Raw genomic sequence first — 15310 nt, forward strand, 5'->3', positions numbered from 1 at the left:
CCACAGACCTTCAATTTGTAAAAATGCAGTTATCTGTGAAGCACAATGAAGTGAAGTGCAATAAAACAAGGTATGCCTGTACTACAAGGGTAGGTTGGAGCCAGATTGTGGAGAGTGTCATTGGAGTCAGGTAATGGATAGATGGTGAGGTGTGGAAGTCAGGTTTGAATCCCTCCTCACATACTAGCAGCATGAAATTGGGCAAGCCATTTAATCTCTCTCAGCCTCAGTTTCCTGATCTTCGAAATGGAAGTACTTACCTGTAGTACTTACCTCACAAGATTAAAGATCAGAAGAGATAGTTTATGTAAAGTGCTATGTAAATCATCAAATAACTACATTAGATAGAATATATCTAATATATTATAGAATCTATCTAATAGAGAATATATCTAACATATTATAGAATATATCTAATATATTCAAGGATCAGGAGTTTATACTTTAATTCTATAGGGAGTAGGGAACTACTGAAAGTTTCTTTGTAGAGGAATGATCTGGTGAGAATGATGTTTAAGAATTAGTAAGTACCTGAAGGATAGAAAACTAAACAAATAGCCTAGAGATAAGTAGAAAGATAATTAAAAGGTCATTACAGAATCTTAGTATCTTTGGTTTTGGACTAACTTGGAAGAAACTTAAGAGGACACAGCACCTGAATAAGAATCTCATGAGATTACTCTTGTGTTAGATGATACCAGTAAAAGCTTGTTTTCTCATGTATCTTATCTAACCTAAAAATTTTTTTGAGAATGTGCTTTTAATTTACATGTCTGTTATATGATTTATTACTGTATATATGCACTGTAAAACATGAAATAGAAATAAAAAAGAATTGAAACAAATATTTAAATATAATTTTTCATTTCATTAATCATTTTATTTTCACTAAATAATATTGATAAAATATTTTTAGTGAGGAAAAATGCAATTGAATATGCTTCTGTATTTTAAAAAATATGTTTCAGTGATTTATAATATCTGAAGCTCTGGTGCTAGGTGGATTTTATTTCAGTACTTTATAAAAATTGCTGTTGTAGCTGAAAAGGATACCTCACAAAGATCATTAGATTGAAATGGGAGAAAGGCATCATGGACTGTGCTTACTGAATTGCCACGCTCACTTTTCAGTCCTATTCACCAGTCATGCAGAGGTTTTTCTTGAAATTCCTTTGGCTAGTAAAGTTCTATCTTCCATGATGTTTTGGTTACCTGTATTTGCAAATTGATTGGAAGGTATTATGTTTTTAACAAAACCCATTAAAATTCAGTTTCAGAGATTTTCAAATAGGTTAGAAAATTATTTCCAGGCTTTTAAAATGTGCAGATATTAAGAGTTTTTTATAGTGACACACATATTCTTTTTGAAAAAAAAAAACAACTTAGTTTTAAGATATCTTGGTAGTTGTGATGACTTTATATTATCATTCTCTCATCTCAAGGTACAATGTACACCTAGGGTGAGACTTCTCAATCCTGTAGATTATTCCATATTTGTAGTGGATTTTAATCTATATTTCAAATAATCTATAATTTTGGATTTTTTTGCGAACTTTTTGTCAGATGTGATTTATTTTTACCTTTTATTAAGAATAGAAGTGTCAGCTGCCATTTTCTTGTTATTTGATTGTGTTTATGTCAGTATTATTTTAAAGCTGAAGTTTCCTTGTAAGAACCCTTCTAAGGTTAATTTGTATGATATAATCTGTGTAAATTCTCTTAATTGGGTACATGCAAATGGCAGTCCACCACCATATATTGAAGGCAAATGAGTAAGGGTACCACTGTCAATCTGTGTCTTCTATGAAATACTGTTTTCCCTCTAAGATGCCTTGAGTACTGTGTGATACATGACATATCTTTTTTGATAAAAAAGTGTACATTTGTTATATTCAGTAACAAATATTTTGTTAATTGTGATGGTTTTGTATTGTCATTAACTTAAATATCAAGGCATCAATGATAATGCATATTAGTCTATATTTCAAGTAATCTGTAGTTTTGTATTTTTTGCCAACTTTTTGTCAGATGTAATTTGTTTTTATTTTTACTGAGAATAGAAGTGTCTAACATGGACCAAGTGAGAGTTCCAGTGTCTGTCCCAGGGGTGGGGAACCTGTTGCCCTGAGACCACATGTGGCCTTCTGAGTCCTTGGTGTAGCCCTTTGACTGAGTCCAGGTCTTACAGAACAAATTCTTTTAAAGGGATTTGTTCTGGGAACTTTGGATTCAATCATAGGACTGTACTTGAAGACCTAGAGAACTACATGTGGCCTTGAGGCCATGGGTTCCCTACCCCTGACCCATATGTTAACTATTAATAAGGCTTAGTTTCCCATTTTTGGGATAACAAATCTAAATAGAAGCATTAATTTTCTTCTCGTACGCTTTTGGATTTTTGTGCACATACCCTAGCATTCATGTATTCCACTTTTGAGACCACTTGTTCCTGAGCAAGAAGAGATGAAGGATTGACTGGGACTGTGTGGAGAGTGGTATAGAGGAGGACTTCTTACACTTTTTTCACTCTAGACCCTTTTTCTGTTTCAGCAGCATTCTTTGGCATTGTGGGCATTTGCAGTAGAAAGTGTGTGTGCTTTGTGTTAAGAACCAAGACTGCAGTGAAGTTGCTTGCTGCAATACCAGCAGCTGCCACAAACACCTTGGATTCATTATGGGTTTGATTTTGAATTAATTTTTAGTCATTTAGCACTTAGAAGCCCTTTAAGAAGCTTAAGAAGCTCTGGTTAGAGGAGTAGAGGTAAGAAATATTGTAGAAATAGAATTTGTGGAAATTGGCAAATATTTGGATGTGTGGGGTGGGGGAAAGAGAAGAATTAACAGTGACTTTGAAGATGACTTGGGAAAGTTCCTCGTAAAATAGTTTTGAGAAATTACCTTTTCCTTCTCTGGGATTTAAAGCCAACTCTTTTTGCTTTTTGTAGGGGAGAAGGCAGGGCAATTGGAGTTAAATGACTTGCCCAATGTCACATGGCTAGTAAGTGTTAAGTGTCTGAGGCCGGATTTAGACTTGGGTCCTCCTGGCTCCAGGGTTGGTACTCTATTCACTGTGCCATCTAGTCGCCCCTAAAGCCAACTCTTAGCCTTATGGTTTTCGACCTATCTTGAAAGGTTGTGTGCTCTAGACCTGTCTGAAGCTATTCTTCTTTTTGCCAAGTGTAGCCGATAGAGAAAACTAAGGGCCAATAGAGCCTGGATACCTTTTCTTTTGTGCTTAGCTAGGTATCATTGCTAGTAACTTTGCCCTATTCCATGGTGTTTTATAAATGAATTTGTATTTTAAATATTTTGAACTGGTTTTTCCATAGGTGTCTTAAATCCAACATATTTATAACTGAATTCATTTTTTTTCCCAAACCTATCCCTCCTCCTAACTTCCCTATTACCACGGAGGGCACCACCATCCTCCCAGTTACCCAGGCAACCTATGTGCCATTCTCAACTTCTTATGCTCTTACCCTGTGTCTAGTCAGGTTGTTATTTTTACCTTTATGATATATCTTGTATACACAACTTTCTCTCCTCTGACACTGCCACCATGCTGGTGTAGGCCCTCACTACGTCTCACCTAGACTATTACAGTACCCTGCTGGTTGGTCTCCTTCCTTCAAGTCTCTTCCCACTCAAATCCGTTCTCCACTGAACAACCAAATTGATCTTCCTAAAGCATAAATCTGACTTTGTTATCCCTTCCTCCCACTTCACATTTAGTCAACTCTAGTGGCTCCCTATTACCCCCAGGAACAAATAAAATCCTCTGTTTGACTTTTGAAGTCCTTAATTACAGCTGGCTTATTTTTTTCTTTCCAGTCTTCTTATACTGTATTTTCCTTCATGTACTCTTGGATATAGTGACACTGGCCTTCTTGTTATTCGTCACACAAGAAGCTCCTAGCTCTATATATTTTCACTGTCTTTCCCTGGCTCCCCCCCACCCTTCCCCTTTTATACCTGGACCTTCACCTTCTTAATCTCCACTTCCTGGCTTCTTTCAAGTTTCAGCTAAAGCTCACTTTGAAGGTTTTTTCCCCCATCATTCTTTCTTAACGATAGTGCTTTCTCTCTCAGATTATCTCTATTGTATCATGTAAATTTAGTATATTATATATATTATAAACATATATATATATATATATATATACATATGTGTGTGCCTATATGTATGGATGGATAGTTTCAGTTGTTTTAGTTGTATGTGACTCTTCAAGATCCCATTTGGGGTTTTCTTGGTAAAGATACTAGAGTGGTTTGCCACTTCCTTCCCCAACTCATTTTACAGATGAAGAAACTGAGGCAAACAGGGTTAAGTGATTTGCCCAGGGTGATTTGCCTAGGGTCACATAGCTTGGAAGTGTCTGAGGCCACATTTAACTCAGGAGCATGAGTCTTCCTTACTTTATGCCCTGTACTTTTATCTACTGCACCACCTAGCTGCTTCCCTCCAACACATATTTGTGTACATATTGTCTCCCCAGTAGATTGTGAGTTCTTTGAGAGCAGGGTTATCTTTTGCCTTTCTTTGTTTCTCCAGGGTTACAGGTCTGGTACATAGTAGATGCTTAATTAATGATTCAACTAAACTAATGTTTCCCTTGGTTGTCTCTCTACTTGGCAAGGACATAAAGTGTTTGTAGTCTAAGGTGCTGTCTGATATGAAAACTACTTTAACATTAATTAAACTAATAAAGGAAATTGTGATAATCAAGGTCAGTGTCTTTATCAATTTCCTGTTTATTAGCATGATAGCTTATGGGGATAATTCTTTTTTTTTTGCTTTTTGGAGGGCAATTGTGACTTGCCCACGGTCACATGGCTAGTTTTTGTGTTTAGTGTCTGAGGCCGGACTTGAACCCAGGTCCTCCTGGCTCCAGGGCTGGCGCTCTATTCACTGTGCCACATAGCTGCCCTATGAGGATAATTCTTAAGTGAAGTAGTTGGAGTTGTATAGTATTGTCTTATTACCCATTAAAAAAAAGATATTGATTATGACCTTTGTTCTGTCTAGCTAATTTAACTGTACCCAGCAATTCTTATATGATTCCCACATCAGTAACTATTACTGTTCGTTAGGATTAGATAATTTAATTTTTGTGATGTTTTAATGGTTTCCATTTTTTGACTCTTATAAGAAAGTATCATAAATAAGTGCAAAATTTTTGAGTAGTTTTCAAATCTTTAGCTTTTTAAAATTTCTTAACCTGAATGGTATTTTCCCCACATACTTTCTGCCTTTTCTTCTATGTCCATTTTGTATTGAAATCTGCATATCAAAGTATATGTTAACCTGGAGGCTGAGAGGATCCTACAAAATGTCGATAGAATTTTTTGTACCTCTTCATCCTCTACAACAAATGTTGACCCATAAGCTGAGGTTAATTCCCCCCACCTCCCCACCCCATGTTCATTATGAACACTGCAAGAGGAGCTGACCCTGATGTCTCATGAAATGTTTTAGTTATGATGAAACCAACTAACTTTGAACACTTTTGGTAGCCTCTCCAAGGACTTGTGAGCCATTCTTTCATTAAGCTACAGTTTTCTTTTCCTCTTTTTTTTTTTTTTTTTGGATTTAATTTACAATGAAATCTGCCAATTTGATGTGGTTTGATTCTTTTAATAGAATTTCAGTTTTTTGGATAATGACCTTACATTTACAAGTAACAACTGTTGTTAGTTTGCAGACTTTCTATAAACATTATATCATTCTTGGCACACTCTGACCCTTTTCTACCACTTTATCACTGTTGCTTTGGAAGCAAAAGAGGGCTGCATAGAACTAGTAGCCTTTTGTTTTGTTTTGTTTCATTGGTTGTTTTGACCAAAAAATTCATCAGCTAGTGAGTGGATAGCTTACTGGTGATACACCCTTTTAGGTATAGTACTTTTGGTCTCTTACCAAGTCTGTACTTGAATAGCTTTATGAACTCTGCTGTCTGCTTTTAGTACTGAAGTACTCATTGCCTTTCAGAACTTTGGTTCACCCCAATGACTTAATGATGTATCAGCTTGGAACTTTGTGTGGAGGTTGAAATTAATTTTATCAATATTAAGGATTTTAAGGTAATGGCACCCAAACACTCTTGGTCATTTAGTAATCTTATTTGGCACTTAGTAGATTTCAGAGATGATCTCTCCTCCTATTTTAAAAATTTATATTTGTTTGTCTGATTTCTCCTTAGCTCATATTAATGACATTTCCTTGTATCTTTTGAAATCTAAATGTTTCACTTGACGGAATCCCTGATTCTTTTGTGAAAATTTGATTGCCTTGTAAGATAGCTTTTACTATTGTAATATCATTATACCTCTTTCTGTTTCTTTAAATAGTTCTTTATTTTCTCCTCTTTCCTCTTGGGCCTTAAAACTCCCCTCTCTTCCCCTCCCCCCCAATTCAACAGAACTTGTGCTGGTTTAAACTGTAGGTGCTTAATTAGGTTTTGATTGATACTTTTATTAAGCACTTAGATTCAGACCACTGTGCTAGTGTTGTGGGGGGAATTGTCATATATAACATATATTATACAAAATAACAGAAATATATTAGAAAGGTACAAAGTATCATAGGAAGTCTGGTCAGGGGACAAAGCATTCTTGAACTTGGGAGGGAGACAAGGCAAAAAGCTTCTTGAAGGAAAGTGGCCAGCAGAAGCTAGGCTGGTATGTTTTTTAGATTGAAACCTTGCTCAAGGCACAGACCCCCTAATACAAAAGCTTTACAAAATATTTTCCTCAGAACAACCTTGAAAGGTAGATAGTGCAAATAGGAGGGAAACTGAAGCTAGGATAATATAGCTAATAAGTATCAGAGCTAGATTGGAACTTAGGTCCTCTAAACTCTAATTTTTTTTTTAACCACCTGCCACTGTCTCATTCTAGATGAATTAGAAAACATTTTTTCTGGGGCAGCTAGGTGGCGCAGTGAATAGAGCACTGGCCCTGGAGTCAGGAGAACCTAGGTTCAAATTTGGCCTCTCACACTTAACACAAAACTAGTCATGTGACCCCTGGCAAGTCACTTAACCACTATTGCCCTACCTTCCCACCTCCAAAAAAAAAGAAAGCTTTTTTTCTTTTCAGGATTGGAAAGACTAGAGTATATTTATATACAGATGAAAAGGGGCCATTGAAAATGGAGATATTAAAGATACATGAAAGATGGAGGGGATGATTGTTTACACAGTATCATCATTTGAACATTTACTGGGAAGATGGCCTCCCATCTTTCTAGCTTTTTACTGACTTTGAAAAGTCTTGGATAAAAATAGCTCTAGGGACCATCAGACTCCACTTTGGGAACTAGAGTTTTTGAAAAGTTTTGTATTTAAATTTTTCTCCATACTATTACAATAAATTATTGCAATTTATTTACTTAAATATCTACATTAATATTTTGTGATTATAATTTTCCTTAAACCTGGAACATTTATTTTTATCAGGTGGGCCAAGTCCAAATTTTTATATTTTAAAATTTAATTCATTAACTGAATGAAGTGTAATATCTGGATGTTACTAATACAGTGGTGGTTTGCATGTTGTCAAACCTAACTCTGATTTTTTTTTTTTTTTTTGGGAAGATGTGTAGACTTGTAATAGGCATTTGGCATTTTATGTTTTGGGAGGTAGAACAAATCTACATAAACTTCTCTGCCTTTTGCCTCTGCTATGTCCGTAGATTCCAGAAGGGCTTCCTGTATGGACCTCAAGCCTTGGAGGTAGCAGAATATTCAGCAGAAGGTAAAGAGGAGTGCTGCCTTCTGGTGTCATTGTGTGTGTGTGCTGGGTTGGGTGCCATGACATAATGCTGCTTTTCAGGAAGGATAGCAAAAGTGTTAACAATTTAAATAGTGTCCTTACAAATGATACCCAGATCCTTATGAGATGAAGTTATCTTTAAGTCTCTGAACTTCTTGAATATCTTGACTTTTACTCTTAACTAATAACCTCTCTTTATTTTGTTTGATTATAGAGGATTAGGAAAAAAGAGAGGGAGGGTTATTGTGATATGTAGTGCTTACCATATGTTTTCTTGCACTATCTTCACTAGAATGGATTAGAATGGTTCTTCATATTTAATTTAGAGATAGTCTATCAGGGGTGGGGAACTTGGGGCCTTGAGGCCACATGTGGCCTTCTAGGTCCTCAAATGTGGCCCTTTGACTGAATCCAGATTTCAGAAGTGTGACCCTTTTGTTCACAGAAAGTTTGTATTAAGTCAAAGGGCTGTACTTGAAGACCTGACCTAGAGGGCCACATGTGGCCTTGAGGCCACAGGTTCTCCACAAGAGCCTTGGCTGGATCCTACTAACTTAAGGGTAAGTATTTTTACTACAGAAAGACTGTCTTGAAATTTTATTTTATGAAGAATGTGCCAGAAAATTTGTGTTTTTATAGTAAATATGCAAATTGCTTGTCCTTTGCGAATTCAATATTTTTCTCTTAGGTTCCTCTTTTTTTTTCGTGGGTGGGAACACCTTATAGAATCTTTAATATATATATCTTAATTACTTTTTTACAAGTTAGTAAATATGAATATATTTTGAAATCTTTATTTTGGTTAGCACTTTTTATATTTTAGAGAGAGTTTGACTTTATGCCAGATGGAAATATTCATTCCTGTGAGTTCTTGAAACTGGTTATAAAACTTCTTTGCAAAATTTATGGACAGCACACTTTTTAAGAAAGATATTCCAACCTCCGTAAACTATTCTTGGATAGGCTAAACATTTTTTGGTACATTTCTGCTTGGAGATATACATATGAAATGATTCTCTTAATAGTTCTTTAATCAACTGTTCAGATATGATAGCCTTATTTACCTTTATCGCACTTCGTTGATAACGAATGATAAAAATTATTAGTGTTTTTTATTGTTCATCTACTTAATTTTCCAAAATTAAAAATATACAACTTAGACTTTCCTAATGGGAAATATTAAGCATTTAATAAAACACTATCTACATGCCATTAAAGAACTGTAAGACAATCACTATACTAAGTGGTGGGGATACAAGTACGAAGAGTAACAATACCTGCCTATGAGAAATTTATATTCTAATGGAGTAGACAAGTACATACACTATAAATGAAAAATAGCAAAAATAGCAAAAAATTAAGTGAATAGATGGTAGATTTGGGAAGATGTTTCTTGAGCTGCACTTTAAAGGAAAGGAAGGAAACTTAGAATGCTTTCCAGGTATATGGGAGAGCCAATGCTAAAATTCCTCATGTGAGGAACAGAGAGCAGGTCATTTTTGCTGAATCTTACAGTGTTGGCAGGGCAGTTAATGTGTCAAATGAGGCTGGAGAAGATAGATTGGAGCCAGGTTGTGAAGAGCTTTAAAAGCTTAACAGAGGAGTTTATATTTGATCCTAGAGCAATAGAAAGTAAGAAAAATTATTTTAGCAGCAAGTGTATAGGGTGAAACTTGAATAGTAAGAGATTTGTGGTAGGGAGACCAATCAGGAGGCTCTTACAATAATGATGAGAGGCATGAGAGCTTGAACTCTCTGGTGTTAGTGTTAGTGAAAAGGAGTTGGATTCAAAATGCTGTGCTGGTAGAAATGATTAAGATTGTAAATGTGATATATATTTTGAGGAGAAAAAATAAATTTAGGATGGACTGTGTGAGGTTATGAACCTGGGAGACTGCAAGTATGGTAGTGTCTTGGGCAGACATAGCAAAGTTTAAAAGGGGAGGATTTGAGAGAAAAAATGAGCTTAATTTTAGACATGTTAAGATGTCTACTAGACATCCAGTCTGATATGGCTGAAAGGAAGTTAGTTGGAGGTATGCTATTGGAAGTCAGAGGAACAGTAATTGCATTTAGATAATGGTTGAATCCATGAGAGTGAAATAAAAAGTTTGGAGAAGTGAAGCAGGCCTAAGACAGAACCTTGAGAGATACTCACAATTGGGTTGGCCTGACCTGGAGGAAGATCTAGCAAAGAAGACTGAAAAGGAATGGTCAGGCAGGTAGGAGGAGAACAAGGAGAGAGTAGTGTCATGTAAATGTACAGAGAAAAGAACATCTAGAAGAAGAGACTAATCCACAGAGTAAAATCTTCAGAGAGGTTAAGAAGCATGAAGATTGAAAAAAACCCATTAGATTTGGCAATTAAGAGATCATTAGTAACTTTGGAGAGAGCAGTTTCAGTTGAATGATGAGGTCAGAAGCCAGATTTCAGAGAATTAAGAAAAGAGAGTGAGACAATTACAGACACATCATATCTGTGACGACTAACTTTGATAGACTGCGCTCCTCTCAGCAATGCAAGGTTAGAAGAAAACTCCAAAAGATTAATGATGGAAAGGGATATCCTCATCCAGAGAAAGAACTACAGAGTCTGAATGCAGATTGAAGCAAACTACTTGCTCTCTCTTTTGTGTTTTGTTTTGTCCCTTCTTTCTCATTGTTCATTCCATTAGTTATAATTCTTTTTTACAACTTGACTAATGTTCAGTGTGAAGTTATTTGTAGAACCTATATTTGATTGCATGCTGCCATGGGGGGGAGGGGGGAAGAGAGGATGGGGAAGAAAATTTGAAACTCAAGGGATTGTGGAACTGAATTGGTAAACTAAGAGTAGATAAATGAATTTAAATAAATAAATAAAAAAGAGATGAGAGTAGAGGATTGGTGGCACCTATTGTACAAGGAGTTTAGCCATAAAAGGGGAGACAGATAAGGAACACAATAGCTAGTAGCAGATGGACAAATCAAGTAAAGGTTTTTTTCGGTTTGGTGAAGATATCCTCTACCATCTAAAACCCTTCATAACCTATCTTTCCCACACTTCCCTTTCTCCAAAGGATGGGGAACAGGAGAGCCATGGAAGGTTTGAGGAGGGATGAAGAGTTTTAGAAAAGATGTTGTGGTGAGCAGGATATTGTAGGGAGGTGTAAAAGGATTGCCTTGCTGCAGTGAGTGCCCAGTTGATTTTGTATAACAAATTTGAGCAACACTAATCAGTACTGGTTCCTGATTTTATTCATCAGCAGTATATAAGTAGGAGGGTATGCAGTAGATAGTGGAAGTAATCCAAGACTGAGGCTTAACAGTGTAGGATTTTTGACAGGATAAGGGGGCAAGAGACTTGAGAGAAGAGGAGTTAAGCTGGTTCACTGTGGAACCATAATTGGGAAGGGAGGAGAGTATAGCCAGTGTAAGAGTAAGGATCTGGGAAAGAACTGAGGAGTTGAGGGATAGGACATCATGGTGAGGACCAAGAACAGATTTGGGAGTTGCAAGGCAGAGGTAGAAGTGGAATCACAACAGATTGTGGTCAGATAAAAGAATTTCAAAGTTCATCAATATGAAAGTATTTTATTTGTGGGTCCCGGCAAGATCAAGGATATGAACTGTGTAGCTGTGGTGGGGTAGAAGTAGTAGGAAATGAGCAAGTTGAATTACTGGGAGTATCTGTATATATGTTGAAATCTCCTAGCATGAGGGCAGGAGTTGGAGGAGAGAGACTGTGAGCTAGGGGCTGAATTCATTGAGGAAAGAAGGAGAATGTCAGAAGTGAGTAGGCAATAGCCACCAGAACCTTGATTGAATGATGAATATAAACTGAATGAACCTCAAAGGAGGAGAGATTATTGAATGATAGTGATACAGGGAGAGTTTGTAAATGGCAGTGGGGACAAAGGAGTATTTAAACTCTTCCAACACTACAGTCAGTGTTTGGGGGCTAGGGTATGTATGAATGAAAGTTCAACCAGTGCCAGAAGGGATAGCCAGGGAACCTTTGTCATTAGGAGGAAGCTATGTCTTAGTAAGTGGAAAAAGATGGGAGCAGCTGGAAGAGATTTAGGGTGAAAACTGGTTTGTTACCTATGGAACAGGGATTTTGGACAGCATGGTGAAGGGCTTAGGCAGTTTTTGAATGGGATGTTAGTGGGCTTTATTTGGGGGGATAGGAATAAGGGAATGGTCAGTAGGGGATATAGATGGGGTATTTGAATAATGGTAGCTCAAGGGCAGCCAAAATTCAAGATGCCTAGGATGGGAAGGTGCGATTATTTTAATTGAAGAATGACTTCAGGCTCGTTGTTCTCCATAGGTTGAGTCTGGGATAGATTGTCCTAGGGAATCAGGCAATATTGTGTATTTTGAAAGAGGCTCAGGTAGCAATGTGTAGTTGGAAAGAGGCTGGGGGATTTGTGTGTAAGAAAATTTCTGTGGAGTGGTAGGTGGCCAGTTGTCTAGAGTGCGATTAAGTGATTGCTCTTGTGAGGCTAGGAAGCCCTCCTGGGCAGACTCTGGCATTAGGATTTTGATTTTAGGTAACTGTAGAGAATACCTAGATCTAAATCTAATGGCTCTCTGGGATGTACCCTTTTCTCATCTGATCTGGAGCATTATTGGATCTGCTGAAGGTGCAGTGAGGGTGGAGGGCAGCACAGAAGGTATAGTTCATTGGGATCATAGCAGAATTTCAAGGAAGAACTGTCCTGCAGTTAGGTGCAGCTAAGTCCACATCTGCTGATCTGATAGTGACTGGCCCAGAGAGGAAGAATGCTTGGGTTAGGCTAGGAGGTAGAGTGTCTTCTGGGAGGCCATCATACCTGGGGCACTTACTTAGACATTATAAAAAGAGAATCCCCATCATATGCAGTGGCTAATATTTTAGCTTTACTTTGGGGCTTTTTCTTTCAGAACGATTACTCCTCGAATACCTTTTGTTTATATATGATGGTCCATGGAATTAGGATTTTAAAATCCTGGATCCAGTAATTGAGGTGAAGACTTGTTATCTATCCTCATCCTTTCATACCATTTCCCTAGGTAAGTTCTTTTGTTGTGTATTGGCTTTGAATTGGCCAAATGAGAAGATGTTGTTACTTGTCCATTTAATTCTCCCTGTAGCTTTTTTTTGTCTTTACATACAGAGGTGGATGGGGCATTCATCCCAACCCCTCCATTGCCTAGAAATGTCAGGGCCTCCTTTTCTTTATAGGTGACTTTAGGGGTTTCTTTACTTAGACATGTAGACAAATACTTAAATCTGCCCTTTTTAGGTTTATGAACTAGGCTGTTACTATTTTCTGAACCACCCCAGGGCTCATTATAAGTAGAGCTAAATAGGGGGCTCCATATGGGCAGAGCTCCTGTTAGGGTATCCTGGATCATTTCTTCTTTGCTAGGAAGGTGGTCAGGTTTCCGGGGGTAGTGTGATTTACATTTTGGTATTTTTTTAGATCTAACCCAGAAATGCCATTCCTGCATGAACTTATTAGTTCCTATTTAGGGGTCGACCCATTGGATCTAAAACTGCCCTTTTTTTGGCTGCTGCATTTGCTTTGATTCCTCTATCCACTGGAATAAAGTTGGATCACTTTATTGGGGTTCTACTAATTAGATTTAATGTTTCTGAGAGTTTAGCAGTTGGTGGATGGTCAACTGTTAGTATGCTTAGGAACTTTGAAATTTTACTTTGAATAATTTAAAATGCCATGTTCTGTTGTCTGATAGTTGAAGCAGCCAGTCAGTGGAGGGAACCTTTTTTTGTTACAAGGTTTTTAACAAGTGGATTGATACTTGGACCTTCCTACCTTTCCCCTTATGCCCTGAAGCCCTCAGCAGATTAATCTGGTGTTAATGACTAGATTGGAGTTTTTATATTCCTCTGAGAAATGTTAACAGGCAACCCAACAACTTGCTGACCCTTGGTCATTGTCCCTTACTTAGTGGGTTGTGGAAAGTATATCTGATGGACTGTTAACAAATAGGTGCTAGTTTCTCTTATCATCTGTACATCTGTCACATTCTAAAATTTGTCTATTTGTTTCCTGGATTTGTTTTTAAATCTTGAGGAGTAGCCAGAGGGTTGTATTCCTTGTAATGCCCAGTTCATCCTTAACTTTAGGCTTCCTGCTCTCTTTGATTGAATTTACCCCAAAGGATACATAATAATTAGATCATGGAATACCTGGCCTAGGTACCCATGTAGGAATATTCTGGCATTTGAGTGTTTTTTTTTCCTTCTTGAGTACTGTCTCTAAAGAATTATGAGATCATTGTGCCCATGTCTGTGCTCCTAATCATCCACTAGAGACAGTTCCCTGCTGGTTTAGGCCAATGCATTCTGCACAAGTGACCTAATTTTGGCTCATCACAATGATTTACCATGAGTACAAATAATAGAAAAATAGTTCATTCTATTAGTAAAAGAGGAAGAATGAACTTGGCAAGATAAAAATTAGAGATTATTTGAAAACTTTTCTTAGCAATCAGGAAAAATATAACTTGATTCACTTACAGCACTTGGTTTTCCCTTCACTCCTATCTAGGCAAGAGTTTCATCTCTCTTTTCTGTTTTTACCGAAAGAAAGAAGATCTAAGTAAAAATTTTGTGAGTTGGACTTATCTGTGGCTAGGGCACACTTACCTGAATTTTTTTACAATCTATATTGTAGTTGAATTTTTCCCTTGTGATATTTGATATCTGAAGGTATTGATGTAAATTAAAAGGTATAAGCCTTAGTCTTTTTGCTTTCACGTGTAATTGAAAGATTATGGTTCCTTAATGTTCAAATAGTTTGTTCTTACTGAAATACTGATGAAGTACTATCACAGCAATTAACATTAGCTTGAAGTACTAACAAACAATTAGCATTAGCTCTTGGGCATCTACTAACAATTTCAAATTTCAATGAAAGGGAATTTGTCTTAGCAGGATCTTTATTTGTGAATTCTTTGTTGTGTTTTGGTTGAGTGATAGTTTGCAATTCTTTAGGACATAATGTCTTTGAATGTTTTATATTTATTTTTAAATGAGATGGTTCTTACTGTCTTTTTATGATTAAAAACAAACTTCAGTCCTGAGATAATTATATATTGAAGGGAGAAATTTGAAAAATATTATTGAGGAATCAACATCAGTGGTTCTACTGCGCAAGTATGGATTTGGAGATAATACCACATGCTACTTCTCTCTCTCTATCTCTGTCTGTCTCTCTCTCTGTGTCTCTGTTTCTTTGTCTCTCTCCACAAACACACACATGAAAGGTATAATAGTTGACTGATCTTTTTTTTTGTATGGGCACTATTTATCCAAGGCAGATTTTGACATCTAGTTATTATTGTTCTTAGCTGTATTTAGCTGTTGTTGTTTAACTGTAGAAGATTATTTTACTTTTAAAATTCCTTGATTGTGTTTGGAAAATAAAGGACAGAAAAGTTTTGAAAGGTAGAAAGAGGATTTTTGCTAGGAGAATTTTCATTTTATGCATTCACTTTTGCTATTGTAGTAATATTGGACAAGAATATTGTGGTAGGAGGGGCA

At 36.7% G+C, this 15310-nt stretch overlaps 1 protein-coding gene across 9 annotated transcripts in view; it reads left to right on the forward strand.

Annotated features, from left to right (window-relative positions):
- The window catches only part of CDK19 (cyclin dependent kinase 19), a 238585-nt gene that overhangs the window by 36615 nt on the left and 186660 nt on the right, over positions 1-15310 (forward strand). For 3 of the 9 annotated variants that reach the window (XM_069077062.1, XM_069077064.1, XM_069077063.1), the window contains exon 2: positions 7694-7755. The exons of 5 other annotated variants lie outside the window; for them this stretch is intronic. The gene's annotated coding sequence lies outside the window, so the exon portion shown is untranslated. Of the gene's footprint in view, positions 1-7693; positions 7756-12681; positions 12811-15310 lie in introns of all 9 variants that reach the window. One more of the 9 variants, XM_069077065.1, reaches the window with a different exon arrangement.

Source organism: Petaurus breviceps, unplaced genomic scaffold (assembly GCF_028583685.1).
Source record: "Petaurus breviceps papuanus isolate PSGF00001 unplaced genomic scaffold, PetGlider_PUasm1.0 90977, whole genome shotgun sequence".
NCBI classification, from domain to species: Eukaryota; Metazoa; Chordata; class Mammalia; order Diprotodontia; family Petauridae; genus Petaurus; species Petaurus breviceps.